The sequence below is a fragment of the Phascolarctos cinereus genome, unplaced genomic scaffold (assembly GCF_003287225.1).
Source record: "Phascolarctos cinereus isolate Bilbo 61053 unplaced genomic scaffold, phaCin_HiC Scaffold_726;HRSCAF=1367, whole genome shotgun sequence".
NCBI lineage: Eukaryota > Metazoa > Chordata > Mammalia > Diprotodontia > Phascolarctidae > Phascolarctos > Phascolarctos cinereus.
The window spans coordinates 277,768,886-277,792,093 of NW_027556098.1; the positions used below are offsets into that span (position 1 = coordinate 277,768,886).

The window sequence follows — 23,208 nt, forward strand, 5'->3', positions numbered from 1 at the left end:
GTAATATAGCTTGAGTTCTCATACTGCTAGGTCACCTTCCTTTACTTTTTATTAATTGATTCCCTTGATATCCTTGATCTTTTGTTCTTCTAGATGAATTTTGTTATTTTTTTCTAGCTATATAAAAGTAACTTTTGATAGTTTGTTATACCAGTTAATAAATAAATTAATTTAGGTAGAACTGTAATTTTTATTATGCTGATTTGGCCTACTCATTAGAAATTAATGTTTCTTCAGTTCTTTAGATCTGACTTTATTTCTGCAAAAAGTGTTTTGCAGTTGTGTTCATATGGGTTCATATGGTTCCTAAGTTTTTCTTGGCAGGCAGACTCTCAAGTATTTTATATTGTCAACAGTTATTTTAAATGAAATTTCTTTTTCTATCTCTTCCTGCTGAACTTTGTTGGTAATATATAGAAGCACTAATGATTTGTGTGAGTTTATTTATATCCTAAAACTTTGCTGAAGTTGGTAATTATTTCAACTAGTTTCTTAGCTGATTCTGTAGGATTCTCTAAGTATACCATCATATCATCTGCAAAGAGTGATAGTTTTGTTTCTTCATTGTCTATTCCAATTCCTTCAATTTATTTTTCTTCTTTTATTGCTATAGCTAGCATTTCTAATACAGTATTAAATAATTGTGATGATAATAGGCATCCTTGCTTCACCCCTGGTCTTATTAAGAAGACTACTAGCTTATCTATATTGTAGATAATGCTCATTGATGATTTTAGATAGATACTACTTATCATTTTAAGAAAAACTCCATTTATTACTATGCTTTCCTCTGTTTTTAAATAGGATTGAGTGTTGTATTTTGTCAGAAGCCTTTTCTGCATCTTTTGAGATAATTATATATATTTTTTGTTATTGAAATGTCCAACTATGCTGATAGTTGTCCTTATATTGAACCAGTCCTGTATTCCTGGTATGAATCCCACCTGCTCATAGTATATAATCTTCATGATATATTGCTGTAATCTCCTTGTTAGCATTTTTTTAATTTAAAATTTTTGCATCAACATTCAGTGGGGAAATTGGTCTATAATTTTATTTTTTGTTTTTTCTCTTTCTCACTTAGATATCAGCACCATAGTTGTGTCATAAAAGGATTTAGTAGGGCTCTTTCTTTGCCTATTTTTCCAAATAGTTTATAACTGTAGTGTTGGAATTAACTGTTGTTTAAATGTTTGGTAGAATTCACTTGTGAATCCTTCTGTTCTGGGGATGTTTCCTTAGGGAGCTCATTTATGGCTTGTTTAATTTCTTTTTTTAAATAGGGTTATTTAAGTATTCTATTTCCACTTCTGTTAATCTGGGTCATTTATATTCTTGTGACTATTCATCCATTTTACTTAGACTGTTAGATTTGTTGGCATATAATTGGGCATAATAGCTCCTAATAATTATTTTGGTTTTCTCTTCATTGGTGGTGGATTCACCCTTTTCATTTTGTTACTGGTAATTTGGTCTTCTTTCTTTTTTAAATAAAATTAACCAATGGTTTATCTATTTTGTTGTTTTTGTCATCAAACTGGCTCATAGTTTTATTTATTATTTCAATGATTTCCTTACTTTCAGTTTTATTAATCTCTCTTGATTTTTAGGATTTTTAATGTGGTGCTTAACTTGAGATTTAAGTTTTGTTCTTTTTCTGTTTTTTTTTAGTTGTATGCCTAATTCTTTGATTTGGTCTTTCACTATTTTATTGATGTAAACATTTAGAAATACAAAATTTCCCATAAATACTACTTTGGCTGAATCCCATAAATTTTGGTATGTTGTCTCATTGTTGTCATTCTCTTTAATGAAGCTATTGTTTGTGTCTATAATTTGTTCTTTGACCCACTTATTTTTGGGGATTAGGCTATTTAGTTTCCAATTAATTTTTTAATCTATGTTTCCAAGGCCCTTGTTTGAAATAAATTTTTCTCCTAGCAATATAACAGTTTATTAACAAGGTGCAAACCTATTAATAAATAGGTCAATAGTTTGACTCATTTTATGCCAAACCTGCTGAGAAGAAGACTTTTACAAAGTTAGAAAAAAAAGAGCAGATTAGGTGACATCATGAGGTTAGGGATAAAATGGTTGTTTACATAGCTGAGGCATAGGGAGCAATATAATTGTTTGGAAGTTGGAAATGGGGGGAATAGCATTAAACTCCCTTCTTCCCTTCTGCAACCAAGAAAAAATAATTGTTTGAGTTTACCTGCAAGGTTGAAAGATAGTGGGCCAGACTTCTTTCCATAGCAAATCAGATGTCTTTAAAGGATAGTTTCGTAATGTAAAGATAATAGACCAGACTCTTTGGTGAACTTCCCCACATCCCTCAAGGATAACAGAATTCCTTGAGACAAGAAGAGAACAGTGATAATCAAGAGAACTGGATTTCTAAACTTATTACAGGCCACTTGAATTTCTGCACTATGTTCAGAGAGAAAAGACCATGACTTAGGTAGTTACAGGACAAAACCAATTAATTATAAATAGGATCAGTAAAAATGTTGCAGAATCATTTTAATCTTCTTAATTCTCCCTTTGATCAATGAGAGATATATAAGTCTCTCATACATCACTTATCTATAAGCTAATCCTATAAGATCTTTAATATAGTCGTTATATGTAGGGCACATTAACACAAGCTTTTCCATCATAAGTTCACAATAGACTTTAACACAGTAACTAATGCAAAGTCTAAAAAGAATAGTAGACAGAGGGCAAGAAAGGCCTATTCACTAAGTATAGGTAATAGGCCATTTCCCTGCAGCCGAGTGAACCAGGAAATGGGATTCCATCAGAGGTCTCCTGAGGGAGATAGTTGTCTACAATTTTCCTGATCAGTTAATGTAAGAACAAGATAGCAATGTAAGAACAAGAAGATGGATTAAACATAGCCCAAACCATAATAAGAATATCTGACATCATGTATTACATTTAGAGCAGAGATATACATGTCTCAAGATGACTAAGAAAACTCAGCAAACATAGATATTATGTAACAAAAGCCAAAATAGTACAATAATGATCATCAATATTAACTAACATCAAGTCTTTTTATATGCCAGTAACGTGCTCCCAATGTCCTTTTAATCAGTACATTTCATCTTGGATCCTAAATGTCCCAAGTAGTCATCTGGTCTCTGGTTCCATCTTCTCTTGGACATTCTGAAATAAGTCTCATTCTCAGGCAGTTCTAAAGGGGGCTTCTTGCCAATATAATTGCCCTTCTGGCTCCATATCACTTAGAGAGTCTTAGATCCTGCTAAAATCCTTTACAAAACAGATCTCAATTCGACTTTGTATACTCTTTTAAAATTTACTTTGCCAATAACTAGTTCTTGTGGTAAAAATCAGATCACACCTTATGGTTCTGATATTATTAAAAGTAGAGCTATAAGAACACCAAATTAGGAACCCATAGTTTAATCTAAACTTCAGAGAATTTAGGCTTTTACATGCCCATTGCTGTTTCTATCATTATCTAACCCTGAATTTATACAAACACTGCCAACAATGGGTTGAAGGAAGAATCTTAAAAAGAATCTATCAGAATCTGATTTGTAAAATGATTAAGGATTTAATATTTACCAAGGTAAACATATAAACTAGGGTTAAGAGTGTTTTTCTAAGTTGGCATTGACTTCATTATGATTTAACCTCCTGTGATGTAAGTTAGCAAATTGTTATATTTATATATTGAAGAAATTCATATACCAAATGAAAAATTAAAAAAACCCTAAATATTTTAAAATACCATAGAAGGCAGAACAAAGAAACTTCTAAAATCAAAACAATTTTCTAAATTTTTTCTCTATGATTAATTTTCAAATTAATTTCAATTCTCCACTTACAGGAGTAGAGACTGATAAAGATTTAATCCTTACATGAAAACGTAGTTAGCAGTGTTCATTGTAATCAGATTACCATCAATACACATATGAATTTGCTCCAAAGTTGCAAATTTCACTTCAATTATAACAAAAGTCTGGGGATGGGATGTGTCAAACACAAAATAATTAATTTCAAATTGTACACAGAGAACAGTGTATGTCAAATGAGTTGTATATAGTAAAACATGTTTGTACTTTAGGATATGCTCTACACACAAGTGTTAATCCCACATTAAATAGTAAACTTAAGTAAAATTGGGTTTCCCATTGAGGTAATAATACAAGATAGCCCATAAGTTACTCTTCTTGGAGATAACTGATTGCGCTGAAATCCTTTCCCTTAAAACAAAACAGAAGATGTTTCTGATTTTAATCTTATTAATTAACATATATATCTACATATTGGTACCATAGTTGTCTAATTATTCCCATAACATTTTTGACATATTTCAAGAACCTTACTTTTTACATGAATTTATGACTATTAACAGGCAGATGAAAAGCCCAAGTACCCATCTACTTAGTCATGAAGGATATGGGAATGTTTGTAATTTCAGATTGAAAATTGTAAGATCTTATGTACTTATCTGACTAGCAGTGCAGAGGTGCTAAAGCATTGCAACAAGATTCATTATAATAAAAAAAAAATCACAGCTAAACTTGCCCTGATCAGAGAGATTTGCTATGAAAGAAAAATCAGGGATACAATTATAACAGAATCAATACTGGCCCTCCAGGCCTAAGCCAAAAGGCAAAGAATAATGTATTGCATGCATAACAGGATAAAGCATCCTTAGATTTCTTTGATTTCAGGTAAGAGTCATAGTTAAGTTTTGGAACAGCCAATTGCAGTCCAACGTTTCACCTTATTTACAGGGTTTATAGTCGGGCTCAGGATTAACTAGTAGGAAACATTCTTGTTCAAAAAGGAAGTAATATAATGGGAAAACTGAGTTAAGAGGATCCTACCTTCATCCATGTCAATGTCTTCTCCTTGATCTTTCCCAGGAAAAGAAATCCACCAATAGCAGTTCTCAGACTACAGTCCCTTTGAGTATCTTGTGGCATTTCTCTCAAACAGTGGATTACTCATTTTATGATCAATCAGACAATCATCCCTGACACAAAAATTTAGGATAATATCAGGTTACAGGCCCATGAGATTTTACCTTAAATAGCAAATTTCACTAGTCACACTTAGGGCTGGATAGAGTAGTTATTGCTCTCATGTTATTGCAATAAATTAGTCAGCAATAAAAACTTATTAGCCCCACCTCTCTTTTCCACACACACACACACACACACACACACACACACACACACACACACACACACTCTTCATCTATGCTTGAGTTTAAACTTATCCTGGTGTAAAAACTGATAATTAGAAATCAATAAAATAATTGTGTTCTGCAATTTTACACAGATAATGGATAAATGATAGTATACTTAAAAACCCAGAAAAAAAATACTGGCCAATCTCTGTAAACCTCAAGACTCAAAGATATTCATCTCTTAAGGTGTTATATATTAACCATTATATTTTTTCTTTGTCTTAATTTTTTAAATTCAATATTTTATTTTCCCCAATTATATATAAAAACAATTTTTGACATTTGTTTTAAAAGTTTGAGTTGTAAATTCTTTACCTTCCCTCCCTCCTTTCCAACTCAATTGAGTAGGCAAACAATTTGATCTAGGTTATGCATGTGTAGTAATGTAAACCATATTTCATGTTAGTCATGTTGTGAAAGACAGCAGGCCCAACTCCCCCCTCCCCCGCCAAGAAAAATAAAAAAAAATTAAAGAAAAAAAAGATTTGCACTCAGATTCTATCATTTATTTCTCTGGAGATGGAAAGCACCTTTCACCATAATTCCTTCAGAAAATATCTTGAATCATTGTATTGCTGAGCATAGCTAAGTCATTCACAGTTGATAGTTGTACAATATTGCTGTTATTGTGTACAATGTTCTTTTAGTGCTGCTCATCTCTATTTGCATCAGTCCATGGAAGTCTTTCTAGGCTTTTCTAAGAACATCCTGCCCATCATATCTTATAGCACTACAGTATTCCATCACAAGCATATATAATAACTTGATATTAATCCATTTAAGCAAATATAAATGCCAAAAACAGGAATCTGTTGACTAAGTTGGCTCAAGATGTAACACACACATGCTTAAACTTGCTCCATATATACACACACATATATATGTCTCTCTATATATCTATATCTATCTGTCTACCCTTCCATTGGTTATGAAAAACCACATCTTCCTATTCTCCTAAACTTTATTTTACTGTCTCAGAAAAACATGGAAAGACATATGAACTGATACAAAGTGAAAAGAGCAGAACCGGCTGAACAATTTACACAGTAACAACAGTATTGTATGATGATAAACTCTGAATGACTTTGCTATTCCCAGAAATACAATGATCCAAGACAATTCTGAAGGGCTTAAGATGATAAATGTTATCCATCTCCAGAGAAAGAACTTAGAAAGTCTGAATACAGATTGAAGTATGCCTTTTAAAACTTTGTTTTTCTTTTTGGTCTGTGTTTTCTTTCATAACATGACTAATATAGAATTATGTTTTGTGTGACTGTGTGTGTGACCTACATGTATTGCTTGCCTTCTCAATGAGAGGGTAGAGGAATTTAAAATAAAAAAAAATATTAAAAGTTGTTTTCACATGTAATTGGGGAAAAATAAAATATTTTTAAAATCCAATATCATGGATTTTAAACATAGACACAATAGTTATTGCAGTCAAAGAATAATAATCTAGCTGAAGGCATTTCTGAATTATTTTAAATAGAAATATAATTCCATTATCCATCAATTTTGGTTTAAAAAAATCACCAGTTCTACACTTTAGGAAATCAAGACTCTTATTTCAGATCACCCACTAATTGAGCTTCATGTTCACACTGTGCCAATACAAATGGTCTCCAACTCTGGTTTTTTTTTTTTTGCCATTTTCCTCTTATCTCAATTTCTTCAGACTTTCTTTTTCTGCCCACCTCACCCTGCCATGGAATGTTATTAAAGCTCCAAGAACTTTTAAACTGCATTTCTTTTTCCATACTCTAATTCAGCACTTTACTTACCTTCACTACTTTCTCAGTCTCTCATGTCTGTATTTCCCAATCCTATCCTGTCTATGGAACTAGTTTTCTTCCCTCTGTTGAACCTCACATTTGCCAGTTGGCACAAATTTTCTCATACAATACCAATTAATTGCAAAACTTTTACTTTGGGATTTTTAGCTTAGCATATTCCAATTGTATAGTCTCTTGCAATTCCTTTTAGATTTAGCTTCTGATTTCCCATTTCTATAAAATCATTCACAGAAAAATACAGTGGTAAAGTAAACATTCCCCTAAAATTAAATTTTGGTTATTTTCAAATTATTTGCTTCCTGATTTAAATAAGCTTCTTCCTCCCAAGGCAGAGAGCTGAGTTCATTGATTTCATAATGTGTTTCTTAAACACCAGATAAGGACTAATAATTCATTTTCTCCCCCTTAATTCACTTTTGAAATTCATTGGTAAAACTTTCAAACTAGCTTCAATTCTTATATTCTCTAGTTGGTGAAATCACCTTCTTCCCTTCCATTAAAAACAATAAATCTGTCATTCTGTTTGTATGTGGCTTAGTAAGGGGGGCCACAACACCTCAAACCTACTATAATCTTTTAGCATTTGTTAAAACATTCCAACCACATTTTCATCACATTTTGGAGATTCACAGTCAACCTTTCATTTTAGTTCACTAAAGTGGTGAAGAAATTTGGTCCTAGTCTATTAGTGTAGAAATTGAATGGTCTGAAAAATTTACCTGTCAGATTGATAGGTAAGGAAAGAGCTTATGATCAAACAAGAGATAGAGAGGATCATTGGAGATAAGATGTATAATTTTGTTACATCAAATTAAAAAGTTTTTGCAAAACCATTGCAGCCAAAATTAGAAGGAAAACAAAATGCAGATAAAATTTTATAGCACGCTTCTCAGATAAAGGCCTCCTTTTTAAGTAGGTAGGGAACTGAGACAATTTTTTATATATAAAAAAAGAGTTATTCTGCAATTAATAAATGGTCAAAGAATATCAACAAGCAATTTTTAGAAGAATAAATCAAAGCTATGCAATTAATAAATGGTCAAAGAATATCAACAAGCAATTTTTAGAAGAATAAATCAAAGCTATCAGTAGTCACATGAAATATACTCTAAATCACTATTGATCAGAGAAATGCAAATTAAAACATCTATGAGGTTCACTTCACACTTATATTGCCTAGTGTGACATAAAAAGAAAATTACAAATGCTGGAGGTGATATGGAAAAAAATAGGACACTAATGTACTATTGATAGAGTTGTGAACTGGTGCATTAATTTTGGAGAAGTATTTGGAACTATCTACGAAAGGCTATAAAACTGTATATATACCCTTTGACTCAGCAATACCATTACTGTGTCTGTATCTCGAAGAGATCAAAGAAAAGGGAAATGAGCTCATATGTATGGAAATATTTTTGTGGTCATAGAGAACCGTTTCGCTGACAATGCATTAATGTAACTGCTTTCCCACAATCCTTCCAACATTTGTCATTTTCCTTTTTTTTTAGCTTTACCATTCTGAAGTGTGTGAGTTTATTCCACAGTTATTTTAATCTGTATTTCTCTATTAGTGATCTAGAGGTTTTTTTTTTTCATTTAGCTATTGAAAGCTTGGATTTCTTCCTCTGAAAACTTTATTTTCATATTTTCAACCATTTATTAATTAGAGAATTGTTCTTATTTGTGTTGTTATTTGTTCTTTATTCTAGAAGAGGACCATGGAGTCAGGTAGGTGATGCCATGACATGCAAGTGAATTGGATTTAAGTGAGGAGAGCTGTGCAAAATCACCAGCCTCACTTTTTCTCCGGAGCCATATGAGTCCAGTGGCAAGATTCTGGATGACTGGGGAGGGCCCCTTTATTTTTTTAAATTTGAAGTAGTTCCCTATGTATCTTTAAAATAAGACTTTTCTTAGAGAAATTTGCTGCAAATATTAACCTCCCAATTCCTGTTTGTCTTCTATTTTTTTGCTGAATTTGTTTTGCTTATGCACAAACTTTTTACTTTCATCTAATCAAAATTGTCCAATTTTCCTCCTATTAACTTTGCTATCTCATTTGGTCCATACATTGGAAATGACTGGTAAAATTTCTTCCATGTTCCACATAGTTTGCTTTGATATTTATGTCTAAATCTTGGACCTATTTGAAGCTTATCTTGGTATAGTATGTGAGATGTTGATCTGTTAGAGTGCTTCCTAGTTTTCCCAACAGTTTTTATTGAATAGTGAGTTCTTGTCCCAATATCTAGGAATTTTGGGTTTATCAAAGCCTAGATACTGTGCTTTTTTGCCTCTATTTATTATATTCCATTGTCTATCTGTTTCGCTAATTAACCTCTGTATTTCTAACTCAATACCATTATTTTTGATAGCCATAGCTTTGTAGTATGCTTTGTATACTTGTGTACTTTAATAGGTGGTACTGCTAGGCCCCTTTCCCATTTTTTTTCATTAATTCCCTAGATATTCTTGACCTTTTGTTCCTCCAGATGAATTTTGTTATTTTTCTTGTTCTATAATGCAATACTTTGATAATTTGATTGGTATGTCACTGAAGAAGGAAATTAATTTAGATGATATTTTCAGTGTTATTATATTGATTTGATTTACACATCAACAATTAATATTTCTCTAGGTGTTCAAATCTGTTTTATTTGTAATTGTTTTGCAATTGTGTTCATGTATTTTTTACATGTGTCTTGGTAGATAAACTCCCAAGTATTTTGTAGTGTCTGTTGTTACCTTAAATGGAGTTCCTCTTTTGATATCTCCTGCTGGTTTTTGTAACATGTAGAAATGCTGATGATTTTTGTGAAATTATTTTATATCTTTCAACTTTGCTGAAGTTGTTCATTGTTTAGATTAGTTTTTTAGTTGATTGTCTAGGGTTCTCTAAGTAAACCATATCTATGAAAGTGATAATTTTATTTCCTCATTTTTTTTTAAATTTGAATTTTTTGGTTTTTATTTAAATTATAAATTTAATTAAAAAATCTCTGAACCATGGAATAGATTATGGAATAAAATAGCAAATAAAGCCAAAAAATACCTGTGTATAAATACTAACAAAATAACACATATAGTTCATATTCTCTGTGTCCCTTTTTGACTTCTTTTCTTCTCTGCATATTTAGACAGTTTTGCTGCTGTCCTATTTTTATTAACTCTTCTGTTTGGCATTATCCTTGTATTTGGCATAAACCCTGTATAGCCTGGCCATATCCAACATTTTCATTTTTGTTACATGTTGCTTCCCTTCCTTCCTTCCTTCATTCATTGGTAGAGCCATAGTGGTCTCCTAACAGTTTCTCACAAATGACAGTCCACCTCTTATCTTCATTGGCTGCTCTCCAGTGTTAAGAATTCCACAACTTTGAATCCTCTATTTCCTTCAAGACTCAGTTTGGGGGGCAGCTAGGTGACACAGTGAATAGAGAATCGGCCCTTGAGTCAGGAGGACCTGAGTTCAAATCTGACCTCAGACACATAACACTTACTAGCTATGTGACCCTGGGTAAGTCACTTAACCCCATTGCCTAGTCACAAAAAAAAAATCTCAGTTTGAGCCGTGTTTTACACAAAACTTTCATCTTCCTGTTAGTATAGTATTACTACATACTTTCCCTTTTGGGAAAACAACTCTATTAACAATGGATCATAGATATAATGGTTTATATATTTTATTGTTTTTTTTCTTCAAAAAGGCTCAGTTTTGCTTATGAATTAACTTTTCATTACTCTGTTCCTTGGTTTTCAAATTTCTATGGTTAACTGGGTTTAAAAATTCTTAGTTTTCCAAAATTGCATACCCAATTGATTAAACTGCTCTTTTTGTCTTTTGTTGATGAAAGTGATGTACAGAGATAACAATTTTCCCTCAAGGAGTATTTTGGTTGCATCCTCCATATATTGGTATGTTGTCTCATTGCTATCATTATTTTTGATGAAATTATTATTTCTGTGATTTGTTTTTTGACCTTAGCAATTCTTTACAATTAAGTTAGTTAATCTCCATTTGGTTTGCAATCCTTTTTCCAATGGTCTTTTATTTATTAAAATTTTTATTATATTTTGATCACAAATGATATGTTTATTATTATCCCTTTTCTGGGACTGAAAACAGGGGTTACAATTCATTGTAATAACTATAGAACACATGAATAGAAGAAGAAAAAAGCATTCAAAAGATCATTGCAGAACAGTTACATATTCCTCGCAAGAAGGAGAACTTAACTATGTGCAGCAAAAAGAGGGAAACCACATAGTGACACTGTGTGGACTGTATCTGTCTGGATTCTGGCCTTAAAGTATACATTGACCTTGAAGAATTTCACTAGATATAGTATTGTAAATATTATTCAAGTCTGTGTAAGATTCTATTGCAATATTTCCAACTCATACAATACACCTAAATTCAGATAGCCTTATATCATATCTGCGTAGTCTAACACCTTTATTTAACAGATGAGAGAACTGATGCCCAGAGGTACTATGTGAAGGTTATACAGATAATTGGTAGAAGAATTGGATCAATGCCCCAGGTTTCTTGCTTCTGAGGGCGCTGTTATTTTTATTGCACCATTAACTTCTCTTATCAGAAAAGAACAAAATGAATTTGGGCTTCTTTCCAAATCCCTCAGATACATGAGTTTGTGTGTTTTCGGGAAAGACTTATGGACTCAAATGGAAGCGCCATGGGAAGTAACCCTTAGGAAATATGAGGATGTACATTTATACAAGGGAGAACCAGTGGACTAGTGCTTTGCTTCAGCATAGAGAAAATGGAGTTGACATGATGCTACTGAACATTAAAAATGGACTTGTTTACTAGACTGTGAGCTCTTTGAGGGTAGGACTGCTTTTTGTTTTTCTTTATTTCTCAGGATTTGGCACAGTACCTGGCATTTAAGAGACACTTAATAAATGCTAGTTGATTGACTTATAACTTTATTGGGCTAAGTTATTTAAAAAGACTTTCTTGACATAGCTATATAATGCATGATAGTTTAGTGAGAACATTGTTAATCATTCTCTAGATATGCGTGAAATGTATTGTGGCACCTTCTAATGGCTGTTAGAGCTGTTCAAAGATGTGAGAAAGACCATACTCACACAGTGGGAACTGGGAGCCATTTGTAGTTAAAGAATAGCTGCTGATAATTACTTCCATTTTTAAGGGAGGCTTGGAATTTAGTCTAGGAAACAGTGGTATCCAACAGAAAAAACTATAAATGCTGAATGTGATATATATTGTAATATTCTGGTTAGGACCTGACAGACATTTATTAAGATAGAATTAATATTTCATAGCTGACTGCTGTTCTTTTTGTACAGCTTACTTACGTGGACAGCATATATACTCTTGTGTGTTTTGAAATCCTCTATAAACCTCTTCTTCTCTCCAATACTACTATTAAAATCCTCTCAACATTATTCCCCACAATCTTAACATTTGATTCTTGCTAAGACCAATCCATCTACTTATGCCCTTGATATCCTCCCTTCCTCTCTATTCTGAAATCTTACCCCTTTGATCATTCCCTCACTCTTTTCAGTCTTCAATCTACTTGCTCTTTCGCTTGTAGCTACATATATGCTCAGATCCATTCTATCCTTTAAAAGCCTTCAGTTGACCCTACAATTCTCTCAGTATGTTGTCCTGTGTTTATCCTCCTTTTCCCTGTCAAACACCTTGGACAAACTATGTATTCTTATTGATTCTTCTTTATATTCTATCCCCTTGTCAACCATTTTAAATCTGGATCCAGAGCCCTTTACTTTATTAAAATAGTGTCCACCACTATTACTAACAGTCTTTTAATGGCAAACTCCAATGGTTTTTCCTCAGTCCTCATCTTTCTTGACTTTTCTACAGCATTTGAAACTCTATTACCTGCTCCTCCTTGCGTTTTTTGTTACTTTGCTTTATGCTGGTTCTCTTTCTACCTATATTACTAATACTTTTCACTCTCCTTTACTGAGTCATCATCCATATCCTCTTCCATATTGTATCTCGGGGCTTCTTCCTGGGCATTTTGTGCTCTCTGTACTTTTTTTGGGGGGAATACCATAGGTAGTGGGCTTAATTATCATCTCTGCACAGATGACTCTCATATCTATATATCTACATGTTAACTCAAATGCCTAGTCCTGCAGGAAGAGTTTTCCAGTATGCCCAGGTACTAGGGCCTTCCCTTATAAGGTAGTCTTTTATCTATTCTGCATGTGTCTTGTGTCTACTTATTTATTTACATCCTGTCAACCCTCTTTACAATGTAAGCTCCTGATTGGTAGATTCTTTATTTTTGCATGTCTTTGAAACCCAAGAGCTTAGCACAGTGACTGGCACATAGTGTGTACTTAATAAATATTTTCTGGTTGACTGATATCTGGTCCTCATTCTTTCTTGAACTCCAATTCTAAATCACTAAGTGTCTGTTGCACATCTCTGCATGGATGTCCCAGAGGCATGTCAAATTTATCAAGTACTAAACAAGACTCTTTACCCTCCCTCCAAAGCTGCCTACAAATTCCTTCTTGCTTTTCTATTTCTAATAGTGGTTGAAAGTACCAGTCTTCTCCCACTTACTGAGGTTTGAACCCCTAGCCTTCATCAGCTCAATTCCGCCTTACTTCCTCCTCCCAATGTAATCAGTCCTAACAATTTTATATTTATAGTACTTGTTAAATTCACCCTCTTCTCTCTACACACACAGTCAGAAACCTAATTCATTCATAATTTCAGCACCTCTTTCTAAATAGTCTCCAAATTAGAATAATTCATTTCCCTGGCTTTAGTCTCCTCCCTGTCCATCCCTCACTCAGTTTTGAAATTGACATTCCTAAAGCATATTCTGCTGCTTGAGAAGTATCAGTAGCTCTTCTTGATCCTAGGTTAAAATTGAAGCTATGTTTAATGTTTGAAGTCCTTTATAATCTAGCTCCAGCCTGTCTTTATATGAATAGTTCTTAAGGTAGGGTCTGTGAGCTTTTTTTTTGGATAACTTTATTTCAAAATACTTGATAATCTTTGTAATTCTATGCATTTTATTTTATGCATTTAAAAATGTTATCTTGAGATGTGGTCCACAGGCACCATAATGATGCCAAAGGGATCCTTGGCCCAAAAAAGAAATCCTGTCTAGACCAATTTCCATCACTCCATTTCTTTCACTCAGTGTTACAACCTGATTGGCTCATTTGCTGCTCTATAGGTAACATTCTGTCTGCCATCTCTGAGTCCCTTGCACAGTCTGTACACCATGCTTGTAATACTTATCCTTCTATCTTCCACCTCATGGAATCTCTAGCTCTTTTTAAGATTCAACTCAAAAAGTAGATAAGAGAAGATAATGATTTATAGATCAAAGAACAGATGGCAAAGGGAAGAAGATTTTTTTTTTTAGATAAAATAAGAAACTAGCTGGTTAACCCAGACCTGGGGTTGCTATCTCATGCTTGAATTTGCAGAATCTAGATAACTATGTGACATGCTCATCTTAAATAAATAGTCAAAGACAGTTGTCAGAAAAATCTCTTATTATTGTGTATATATCTATATATATTCCACTCAGAATTATATCTTACTTTACATTTTGAGCTTGCATAATTGTTGAGTAGGAAATATGTATGCTATATCAAGTAGACAAGTATCAGTGACACACCTAAAATGAAAAACAGGGAGGTTAGTGTTATTCATTAACACCATATAACAATACAATTATAAACATATGATAGACATAGTACTCAAGTCAGCAAGCCATGTTTCCTTCCCTGAAAGAGGAATGGAAATAAGAAAGGGAAGAAATAAGGGAGGAAAGGAAAAGAGCAAGATATAAAAGGGAGGAAGAATAAAGGAAAAGGGGAAGGGAAAGCAAGGGGTGGGAGAAGACAAGGGGGAAGGGAAAAAGAAGGAGAATGGAAGGAAGAAATAAAGAGGAAAAGGAGATAGGGAAGAAAGAAGGGAAGCAAAAGGAAGAGAAAGAAAGAAAGAGAAAGGAAGGAAGCTTGGAGATGAAACTTGTTTATCAATGCCATGAATCTGTTAGACAAGCAGTATGTTAAATATTTGCTCAGATTTTTTAAAAAGGTATGTATCCACAAAAGATGGAGGTGTATATAAGATAAACAAATTGCAATTAGCTATGTTTAGAATTGGTTTAATAGCCAGAGTAAAAGAGCAGTTGTTATTTTTTCAATGCCAATTTTACAGGAACTCACCAGTGGATAACATACAGGCTATTAAACGCGTTTTTTTTTTTTAAAGATAAAGGCATTATTGGCATGTTTATCAAAGAATAACTAGCACACTGGATGACATTGTGAGGATATAAAGAATATACATTATAAGGTTAAAGTGAAAAGGTTGAAGTTGGAAAAATTTACTTCAAGATAATTCAATTAAATAAATAATTACTAAGTATCTCCTATGTGTTAGATATTGTGCTAAGTATTAGGGATACAAAGAAAGGCAAAAAAAAATTAATAAAATAAAAACAAACAAAAAATGACTTCTGCTCTCATGATCTCATATTTAATGCTACTTGCAGATGTTTACACTTGCATTCAAATCCTAATTTCACAAGAACAAAATTATTTTTGTAATCACATGCCTTGCTGAATAAATCATTGTCTGGATGTAATTCAATGTCTTCATTTCACAGTTTGGGTGAGCCAGACAGGAGGACATGGAGAGTTTCCGTGTGACAACCAGACCTTCACTGAAGAAATACCCTAGAGTGCTCAGGTAAGGTATCTACCAAGGGACTTCCTTCATGAAGAATCACTTGTCTTGGACCTCCGCATGATCCTGAACTTCATCCAGACTGAGACCTATGGGCAATTAGGAGGACCTTGAAAGAGTCCTCTTGTACAAGGCCTTTTATTGATCTTTCTAGTTTTCTCTCAAATTACTTTCATCTATATTTTTCTGTGGACCTGTTATTTTCCACCTAGTAGAATGTAAGCTCCTCAAAGGCAGGGATGGTTTCATTTTTGTTTTTTTAATCCTCAGCATCTCCCACAGTGTATGATACATAGTAGAGAATTATTAAATGCTTGTTGAATTGAATCAAGAGAATAAAAATAGCTGAGAAGAGAATTAAGAGATGGACTTGAAAGCAGCCTCCTAGGGGTCTGGGAGAATTTGGAAGCAACATCAATGTTCCAAAAAGGCATGGTTCATTCATGGTGGCAGTGGACAATGCAAATCAGCATGGGAAGATAAAAAAGGAAACATTTCCACTTGTGACCCAGGAAATTCAGAGAACAAGGGGATCCTTCCAGCGACATGAAAAAATATTTGAAATGTTTCTCTTCTCCATGAAGTCACTTAGCAGCTAGGCATAAGCTAAATGATTTTTTTGAGAGAAAGATGAAAATATCATGGTATTAGAGGACCATACAATAATTTTCTGTTGAATTCATCTAACTGATGAAGGACTTCAAATAAGCCTTTATATGCTCAGGAGAGGTACCCAGAGAAGATAAAGGAAATAAACTAAAAAGTAACTTCAGATGAAAAATTTCTGAGGAAATGTAGAAGAATCAAAACTGGTATCAAGAAGTTGGTGAATGAAAGGATACGAGGAAGGGAAGGAGTGTAATAGAATGTAGTGGCTTTAGAGAACATATAGACCAATTATTTATTGAGGAAATTGAGGAAGATGGGGTTGTGACTTACACAAAGTCAGATAATTACCAATGGCAGCAATTTTTCTTGTGTTATTTTTCCATGTTAGCATTTCAGGGAATAATCTTAATCATAATAATAATTCTTTCAAACCAAGGATAGACCAAGGATTTCCCACTCCACTCACATGGTCTCTACCCAAAGTGTGTGAACATTGAGGAGCCTCTGTAGCAGCCTGCAAGTACAGATTCCCAAGTGATTTTTTGAAAATAGATTTTTCTTGATATCTTTTGTTTTTATGTCATCTGTTTTCTCCTCTTGTACTATCTTGTCTCTCCAACTCCATTCAAAGATACTAAATGGCTTTATTTTTATCACTGAGACATAGCTTTCATTTTAAAATGATTTTTTAAATGAATAAGCATTAATTTTCTCTCCCTCTTACATTGCTCCACCTCCTATTCAGAAAGAAAAAAGAAAAACAAAAACTTGATAACAAATATTCAGTGAAGCAAAACAAATTTCACGTCAGCTATATCCAAAAATATATGTCTAATTATTCATCTTGAGTAAGTCACCTCTCTGTCTGGCAGTGGATAGAACTTTTTTTTTTATTATCAGCCTCCTGAAATTATGGTAAATCATTACAAAGGTCAGAGTTAAGTCTTTGAAAGTTGTTTATTTTTACATTGTTATTTTTTTAAAAATTGCCCTCCAGGTGCTGCTCACTCCAGTCTTTTATCAATTGATACAAATCACTCTGAGTTTCTTTGACACTGTCCCTTTCATAATTTCTCATAGCATAATATTATTCCATGATATTTGAATATTATATTTTGTTCAATCATTAGCCAACTGATAGGGACTCCCTCAGTTTTCATTACTTTATTATCACAAAAGGGCTACTCTAAATACTTTTATACTTATGGACCATTTTCTTCTTTCTTTGATCTCTTTTCAGGGAATACCTAGCACAGATATTGCTGGGTTGAAAAGTATGCACAGTTTAGTAATATTTGGAAATGATTTCAAATTATTTCCAGAATGGTTAGTCCAATTTATAATTCTACCATTAGTGTATAAGTGTGCTTGTTCTTTCAATCTCTACAACATTTGTCATTTTCCATTTTTGTCAATTTATCTAATTTGGTAGTCTGATTAGTGTTGCTTTAATTTGTATTTCCCTAGTTCTTAGTGATTTGAAGCATTTTTTTGTCACATGGCTTTGGATAGTATGAATTTTGAATGTGTTATGGGCCTGTCCTTTTCCTTTTATCTGTAGCAGATTGTCTCTCATTCTTATAAATCTGAACAAGTTTTTTACATATCTTGAAATTTTAGATCTTTAGCAGAGCTCCTTACTGCAAAGATTTTTTTTTCTAGTTAACTATTTCCATTCTAGTCTTAACTGCATTGGTTTTATTTGTCCAAAATCTTTTCAATTTTATGTAATCAAATTGCCCATTTTATCATCTTAGATCCTCTCTATCCCTCATTTGGTAACAAACTCTTCCTCTATCCATAGATCCAAAATATTAATTCCTTCTTTGTTCCTGTAATTTGCTGATGATGTTACCTTTTCTTTCTAAGTCATATGCCTCTGGAGCTTATCTATTTTGGAACATGAGATATTGGTTTTAAGCTCATTTCTATCAAAATACTTTTAGTTTTCACAGAAGTTGCTGTAAATCTTTACCCCTTTAGCTGTAGTCTTTGGATTGATTAAAAACTATGTGACTCTTTATTATAATATTTATTTACTTCTGTATGCTGAATAACAAGTCTGTTCCACTGATCAACCAGTCCAAAATCATATTGATAATTGGTGCTTTGTAGGATAGATTGAGATCTGGTTTACCTATACCTTTTTCTATATCCCCTTTTCATGATTTCCTTTGTAATTACTTACCTTTTGCTCCTCCAAATGAATTTTCTTATTGAGGTCATCCTTTGGTACTTTCATTGATCTGACATTGAATAAACATGAAGTAGAACAATTTTCTCTATCTTGATTCCATGTTGACAAGAGCATATAGACTGTTCTTGAGAGTGAAATTGGGGTCCCTTACACTCTGATCTCATACTTTCCCTCTAGGGGAAGTCCTAGAAATGGTGGCTGCATAAGACATTGTTCATGAGAGAAATTATCAGTTAGAACCAAGATTAGAAAAAAAAATTGGGGAAGGAGGTGAAAGAGTCTGGGAATCAACAATCCCTTGTGTGAAGTTAAAGGTTGAGTAGAGGATTGAATTCCTTAAGAGAAAAAATAAGCTCTATGGTAGTGTGTAAACAAGGACTTTGTAACTCCTTCTCCCAGAAGAGTCTGTGCTCCCAGGGAGAAAACCTGCTGGATCCACTCTGTTTCCAGTTGGGTCTATAAGATTTTCATACACAAAATAAAACCTTCAGTTTGCTGTCACCTGTTGACTGTGGTGACATCTTTAGGTGTTATTTCCTCCCATGTAGCTGAAGCAGATTGTCCAGGTGAAGTCACAGTAAGAACCTGTGACCTTTATAGCTCAAAACATCTCCCAGGTCAGTTCAGTGGCTGAGGTATGTGCTCTGATTGCCTCAGTAGAAAAGTTAATATCAGTGTCTCAAAGGATGAATTTCTGATCGCCCTTATCAGAAAAATTTCTCCTTCAGGACACAGGGGCTTTAAAGTAGTAAGGACCCACAGTGAAGTGTCTGGGCAGGAGAAGGGTGAGTAGGTAACACATTTTGATTTTCACTACTATTTTCTCTGCCTTGCCAACCAGGAGATAACAGGATTCCATAAAATCATATCCCTGTCCTCTCTCACTGACTCATATGTATGTATTTTGTTATAGTCTAGGTAGAGTGGAGAAGAGAACACGTAAAGAAAATGAGGTCTTTGACCCTTAGTCCGCTACCTTCTTAGGACCCTATACTCAGGAAAAGGGATTCTGGACTGAGTGTGCAGAAAACTAAGTGGTGCAATGTCTAGAACAGTGGGCTTTGAGTCAGAAAGACCTGAGTTCAGATTTAGTTAAGACACTCACTACCTTTATGACCTTGGGCAATATCACTTAATCTCTGCCTCAGTTTCCTTATCTATATGCTGGGGATAATAATACTTCTCAGTGTTGTTGTGAGATTCAAATGATATATTTGTAAAGGATTTAGGGCAGTACCTGACACATAAGCAGTGCTGTGGAAATGCTTGCCAATTATTATTTTTGTTACAAATAGCATTATTGGCAACATAGGTAATAACAAACATAACTAACGTTAATAGTAATATTTGAACTGTAGGCATTTGCAGAACTCTTTGAGGTAGTACTTCATCATTTCTGAAAAGAGGACAGTGGTTAAAACGTTTATCTGAGGTGGCCACCATAGTGGGTGTTGTGGGAGATGAGGGAAAGTACTGTCATTTTCCTGATTTCTTTGTGCTTTTGAGTCTGAGAAATGTCAACTGTTATTCTGTAGGGGAACTCAGGAACAGTCTTCTGCAATCATGAAGCTCATGGAGACCATTACTCAGACCAATAGAAATCCCTGGATATCTTGGGAACAGAACTTGCAAAGCATGGTGATGACGGTTTCCAGACATTTCCAGAATTGCTCCTTTTTCATAACCGGGGAAGAGGGTTCATTGTGCTTATTTTTCTACTAGTATGACTTTTATCTTCTCACAGATCCTTAAAGAGAAGAATGGCTTTGGAAAATGCCTCTTCAGTGACTGAGTTCATCCTTGCAGGCTTAACAGATCAACCAGAGCTCCAGCTACCCCTATTCCTCTTGTTTATGGGGACCTACATGATCACCATGATGGGAAACCTGGGACTGATCATTTTAATCAGGATGAACTCTCAGCTTCACACTCCTATGTACTACTTCCTCTTCAACTTATCTTTCATAGATCTCTGCTATTCCTCTGTCTTTACTCCAAAATGTTGATGAATTTTGTCCTAACAAAAAACATCATCTCTTATTCAGGGCGTATGGCTCAGCTCTATTTCTTCTGTTCTTTTGTTATTTCTGAATGCTATGTGTTGACAATAATGGCTTATGATCGTTATGTTGCCATCTGTAATCCATTGCTGTATACTGTTACCATGTCCGATCAGGTCTGTTCATGGCTATTGGGTGGGGCATACGTAATGGGGTTTGCTGGTGCAATGGCCCATACTGGATGCATGCTGAGACTGTCCTTCTGTGATACCAATATCATAAACCATTACATGTGTGACATACTTCCCCTCTTGCAGCTGTCCTGTACCAACACCTATGTCAATGAGCTGGTGGTTTTCATTGTTGTAGGCACTAATATTATAGTTCCTAGTGTCACCATCTTCATCTCTTATACTCTCATTCTGTCCAGTATCCTGAACATCAGCTCCACTGAAGGCAGGTCCAAAGCCTTCAGCGCCTGCAGCTCCCATGTAATTGTTGTTGCTCTTTTCTTTGGGTCAGGTTCATTTATGTATCTCCAGCCCTCTTCATCAGGATCTGTGGACCAGGGCAAAGTAGCTTCAGTGTTTTACACAAATGTGGGGCCCATGCTAAACCCCCTCATTTATAGTCTGAGGAATAAAGATGTTCAGGCTGCCTTGAGGAAAACATTGAAGCAAAGAATATTTTCCAGGACAGGAACAAGATTTTCATAATATGATTTGAATTCAAGGACCTAAAGTTCCTTTTTTTTGCCTTGATTAATTAAAATTCTCTCAGGAAGCAATCTTTACCCAATTTTTTTCCTCTCTATTCTCTATTGCCTAATATTCTACCAGCAGGACTTCCTTTGGTTTAAAGTGACAGTGGAAAGTGTGCACACTTTAGAATGAGAGGATCAGTGTTTTAATCTTGCATGTTCTTTCTCTGTGACTTTGGGCAAGTCCCTTAACCTTTGTGTGCTTTATTTTTTATATTTGTAAATATGGAGGTGTTTGGATTATGTGGCTCCTAAGATCCTTTACAGGTATAAATCATTGATCTATGACCCTCTGTGAAAATGCAGATAACGCCAATGAATCACTGAATAAGTTATATCTTAATTGTGGTAGACCTTTCATCCTTTGTCCATTATTACTGATCAATAATTCAGGAAGGCAATATATGAAGGTAGGTTGTTGGGAAAATATTAATCATGTGTCCAATTTTTGTAGACATATGCCAACCCCCTCGATCTTCTAGCAAATCAATCATAATTAACTTTATAGCCCCTTTTCGATAAGGGTGCAAAGTATAATTTCTCCCTAACATCAAAACCCAAAGTATTTTCCTTTCACATCTTCCCAGACCCAATCCCTTAAGCTTCTAGGTATAGCTGCCTCTGTTGGAAGGTGATACAGATGTTTTTTGACTCCTTTGATAGACATACAATAGGGCTGGTCTGGCACATAAAAATATTTAAACATTCCTAGTGTAGTGTAAATGGAAGTCTATTTATAATTAGAAAATGGTGAGAAATGGATAACTAATTAATGCCAGTTTGAGTGAAACATTTTTCATTTCTCAAAAAAATCACTAGTAAGAAATATTCTAATAACAGTTTTACAATATGTGAGAAATTATAGCAAGTTCATTTGGCTTATACACCTTTCTTTTTTTTGTTTTGTTTTGTTTTGCTTTTTGGCGAGGCAATGGGGTTAAGTGACTTGCCCAAGGTCACACAGGTAGTAAGTGTTAAGTGTCTGAGGCTGGCTTATACACCTTTCTTGAGGGAAGTTTCCTTTCCCTTGTCAAACTGACTGAACCCAAAGTATGGAAAAGGCTGCTTTTATTTTTCTGTCTTATGACATTTATTATCAGAAGCTAATTGAAAGGATGGGAAGAGAACAAGTGTTGAAAATATATTTGTCATCTAGTCTAACATTCTTGTTTTACAGAAAGGTGAATACTTTCCCAGGGTGACATAGGTAGTAAGAAGAATAGTAAATATATGAAGGTTGTACATTATTTGAGGAACAGTTTAGAATGTAAAGTTATTACAGTTGAAATGAAAGTTCTTGTAGGAGCATGGTATAGTGGAAAGAATGCTGATATCTCATCTCAAATCCTGTCTTGGATATCTAGTAACTAATTGACATTGACAAACTTAACTTCTCATAGCTTAAGTTTCCATATCTACAAGACAGGAATAACAACACTACTTCAAAAAGTTCTCCTGAAAATTAACTGATGAAACAGGAAAAAAATTTTTTGGCAAGTCTTAAAATTTTTTCTGAATGTCATTCTTCCCATCTTTCCCAATGGTGACCCAATAAAAATATTATTGAGATAATTCATCACCCCACTATATTTTTATATTTAGTGTTCTATATATTTAGGTTTAGGCAGCTAAAATGATTGCTTTTTGTAGTTAAGTCAAAGGATGTAAGCTCATTCTCTGCAGGATTGTTGAAAGTATCCTCAATAAAACTCCAGTAGCAGACAAAACACCTCATACATTATGCACCTCTTTCTGTTCTTATATGTATTTAATTTCCTATATTAGACACCTCTGTTTTTAAGATTTTCATTCAACATAGCTTGGAGCTTATGTGGATTTGATAGAGCAACATCTATTAAAATATTTTTCT

At 33.9% G+C, this 23,208-nt stretch overlaps 1 pseudogene; it reads left to right on the plus strand.

Moving 5' to 3' along the window:
* The first annotated feature begins 20,338 nt into the window (after nucleotides 1-20,338).
* Nucleotides 20,339-21,294, plus strand: LOC110218084 (olfactory receptor 8B8-like; annotated as a pseudogene).
* Nucleotides 21,295-23,208: the final 1,914 nt, after the last annotated feature.